Below are 3,276 nucleotides of genomic sequence, written 5' to 3'. Positions count from 1 at the left end.
CCCAGAAATCTCCCGTGACATCGGCATCTTATCGCAGAGGTTCGAGCGGTGTCTTTAAAGATCCGCCTGTCTGGTTACTGGCCCCATTGCCCCTGGAATGGCGGTCGCTTCTTTCGCCGGTTGGTTGGCAGTGGAATGTCATGGGATTTTTCCGGGCGGCAGGTGAAAATGAACTCCGGAGGGCGGTGTCACGCCGTCGCCGGTTGTCCCGACACCAGTGACGTCCCATTTACATACAATGCCAACAATTGTCAGCGTCAAGCGCCATTGCGGTCCCATGTGTCGTGCTCCAATGACCCCGGATACCCGGACACTGCCGGATTATAACCTCAGCCCGTCATCGACCTCGAAGAAGTTAATATGCCTGCGAGACACATGCGTAGGAACTGGGAAATCGCCGCAAAGACCATTTTAACATGAGTTTCGTTGGTTTTAGTCGTTTTGTATAGTTTTTATCCATTTACACAAAGTTTTTGTTGCTTAACGCTATGAATCTCATAGTTTGCACAGAACACATAGTCCGAAAGCATCATCCAAGCGTGAAAAGGGATGAACTGCACGCGAGATATAACGATTTTTAATTTTAACAACCAATTGCGGCCTTTTCTTCACTGTAATAACTAAAATAATTGTGGCAATAAGCGTACGAAAATGAAGTTACAAGCACACAACACGCAAAAACGGCAAACCAAAATATCGAATTATCTTTTGAGTGCCTAAACAAGTATATTTGTAAGAAAAAAGTGCAAAAAGGCGCAACGAGCATCGACGAAATCGAACTCTCGAACGCTCCCTGCTCCAGGTGAGGCTCGAACTCACAACCACGGCATCGCTCATAGGGGCAACGTTACTGTCATATAAGTACCGTGCGCTAACCAATTGCGCCACTGGAGCAGATGCTAGGGTTGCCGCTTAGCGCTCATATGCTTCGGAGGCCGTTCGCCGTCATGTGCTCGCCGACTCGTCGACTCTCTCGCGTTCTCTCTCCCGAATGAGTCGCTCTGCGCTCGCGCGTCGGCGCTCTCTCTCACTCGTTCACGCGCTATTTCTCGCGCGCTCTTTCACTCGCTCGGTCTCGTGTTGTGTGTCGCTGAGAGCCAGTGTGTGCAGCGTTTGCGTTGTGACAAATCGCGCCCATAGAGGAAGCAAGAGCGGCCAAATTATCCGATATTCCGATTCCGCTGCTCAATTGAGGCCCAAGCCCTTTACGTTTTGTCGCTGATCAAAAACACAGTGCCTGGCGTAGTACTTACGGTCTTGCGTGGGAATTTGCCTAATTTTGACGACGAAATCGTGTATTAATCTCACCTCCTCATCGTCGTCGTCGTCGGCTAATGGGACTGCGCCCGCGAGTAAGGAGACAACCGACAGACGAGAGACATAACGGCCGGACGACCGGCGTCTTTCTTAGAGGCTCTTCCATTCATGAATGCGTAATTATGTCTCATGTGTGTTATTATCTCCGGGTTCGTAATCTCCTATCAAGTAGCTCTTGTTAGCAGCCTCATCATTGTCGTCGTCATTGCGATCACTCAATAAGCCTTCCTGCCCTAAAGGGGAGACTCCGCAACGCAGAAGAACACACGGTTCGGGCCAGTTCACGCAGTTGTTCTGGTGGGACTCAGGCGTTAGACAAATAATATGTTCTTATAATGACGCACCACCTTTCAGCCCGCGGTCGGGTTTCCCACGGCGATGTCGTGATTTCGGTCTTCCTTCCGCCTTTAAGGTTCTGTGCGGGTCTCGGTCGCCTTTGGGACACAGACTCCGGTTCTTAGCCTAATTTAAATACCAAAACGAAATGTTGTACAAACACATTACACTGCTCCACAGCGAACTAGCTTGATAGAAAGTGTCTTTAATGAATGGAAAGGGATTCACCTCATTTATGATGGCACGTCATTCGGAATAATCGATTTTTTTATACTTGTAGCTAAAGTTGGCGGAGACATTTCGTAGAAAAGAACACGATTGTAAGAAATTGACAGGTTGGAGAGCTGCGGGCAGTTTGGCCAAACATGCGAGCCCGGATATTCAATTTTCGGACTACGTCCATTCACGGCACATAAAAATGGAAATTGAATGCTGACCGAGACCGAGTGGGAAATGTGATGAGAGCTGTTTAACCTAAATGTGGCACATTCCCATAAACGGTTCTCCCCAAGTTCAAAGTCCGCTGTACTTGTTTTCGAACGGACATTCGCGGCAATGGACGGTAATGAGTTTCGGCCACAAGCTAATGATGCGTTCGGCACGAAAAAACGGAAAAGAAAAATGTAGCTGCCGCTGAACACCACATCAGTGATCCGGTGATCTTCAGCGATCACCACGGAATGTTAACGGTGAAGGTGAATTATAAATTATTCCACCGTCTTAGTCCCCAGCTGACTGCCATATCCGGGATACTGGCGGCCAGCTACGCACGGTGAAGACGAGATGACGAAACGACGCCCGTTAAGAAAATTCATCCCATAAGGCACCGGGCAGCGTCCGGGCGCGCCCGGGAAAGGAAGTGGGTCACTTTTCAATTAATGTTTTAAAGTTGTTTCAGCAGAAAACTGTGAAGCCGCCACACAACATGGATGTCCAGTGGAAGCCATTGTAGAACACTTGATGCCTTCATTTCTGGAACTCATGGTTATCTACAGAATAACCGCCGGTTCCTCGCTGACCAGTTTGATGATCGTGCATCGTCCACAGATTGCCCACTTTTCAGCAGAACACTTTTTCCAATGGACCTTAGTGAGGGAACCGGGGTCGTAGAGATTATTGATTGCCCGAACTTTATGGCTTATGATCTCTAACGACGTTTATCTTCCTTTTTTAATCGCAGATTCACAAAAGACCTCCTCACGGGTGGTGTAGCAGCACGAGCTGGCCACGAAAGGAACGGATGGTACGAAAGAATTCCTCCCCACACCTTACCACGCTAGCAAACTAATTGACAAACTAGTAATCGATTCATGAAAGTCTTTAATCAAAATCATCATAAATATTTAAAGCGTTCTGCGCTCTTCGCGTAATTCGTTCGTCCTGACGTAGGAATGTCAGGGAGCAACAACGGCATCTGTGAAGCCTCTCCGGTAACTCCGGAGTTATTTATATTAATCTGGATTTTTGTGTGCTTATTCCCATCGGTAATAAATCTAATCTAATCGAAGGCTATCTTCGGCGACGTCTCCCTACGCATCAGCTGTGGCTGCCGCTGGACCGCACGCTCGATGGCGAGCAGAGTGAAAATTATTCACCAACTGAGCACAAGGAGCCAGAAGGCAT

At 48.3% G+C, this 3,276-nt stretch overlaps 1 non-coding gene across 1 annotated transcript; it reads right to left on the bottom strand.

Moving 5' to 3' along the window:
• Positions 1-794: 794 nt before the first annotated feature.
• Positions 795-894, bottom strand: Trnai-uau (transfer RNA isoleucine (anticodon UAU)). Its single transcript has 2 exons — positions 857-894; positions 795-830 (listed from the first exon to the last, which is right to left on the bottom strand). It is a non-coding gene; the product is annotated as a tRNA-Ile (tRNA).
• Positions 895-3,276: the final 2,382 nt, after the last annotated feature.

The sequence above is a fragment of the Anopheles bellator genome, chromosome 2, assembly GCF_943735745.2.
Source record: "Anopheles bellator chromosome 2, idAnoBellAS_SP24_06.2, whole genome shotgun sequence".
Taxonomy (NCBI): Eukaryota; Metazoa; Arthropoda; class Insecta; order Diptera; family Culicidae; genus Anopheles; species Anopheles bellator.
Note: the sequence above shows the minus strand (reverse complement) of the source record. Positions and strands in the feature narration are given on the sequence as shown.